Raw genomic sequence first — 768 nt, forward strand, 5'->3', positions numbered from 1 at the left:
CTAAGCTCCAAAAGTAAAGTGGCTTGGCTAGTTAAAGAGTTAATGTGATAGATAGGACCTGCTCCACGAATTTGGGGAACAAATATAGTCAGAATATTTTTTATTAGGTGTTTGAGAATTCGATGCCTATTTGAAAGAAGACAAACACTGAAACTCTGAAGAACTTATGTCTTCCTCCTTATTAAAGAGACCCAGGTGGACTTAACTGAAAAATGGAGTAAGTCCAGTCATTTCACTATTGATTTGCATCTTGTATTATTGTTGTTGTTTTAAATGGGTCTTGTACAATCCTAAAGATTTTTGTTTGATTTGCTATTGTGTATCCATTGGCTTAGGTCCCTTCCAGGGCTTGAGTCCATAGCACTTGGTGTACTGAGTTATAGCTTCATTTACACTCACTGATCAGACATTGCTTCCCAAAGCATATTGATGTCCAAAATCAGTTTTTCCTGAAAGAACATAGAAATTCTTGTATTGAGCTCCGGTCATCTACCTAGACTGCCCCTTCTATCAGGGACTTTACTGCTACTTATCCTTGACTGAAGGCTTTTTAGTCGGCACTAGGAAACTGACAGGATTTTAGAAGCCACCAGCCTTGAACTGTGAGTAGGAAATTCCCCCAACGATACCTCAGACCAGTTGTCCCCTATCCTATTCTTAAATATAGCCAGAAAAGAAGATATGTTAAATAGGCCCAATCCATTTATGGATAGCTATCATATTTTGGAATTATGTCCTTTTTATTAAGCCAAAAACTATTTCATCCAT

The sequence above is a fragment of the Globicephala melas genome, chromosome 6 (assembly GCF_963455315.2).
Source record: "Globicephala melas chromosome 6, mGloMel1.2, whole genome shotgun sequence".
NCBI classification, from domain to species: domain Eukaryota; kingdom Metazoa; phylum Chordata; class Mammalia; order Artiodactyla; family Delphinidae; genus Globicephala; species Globicephala melas.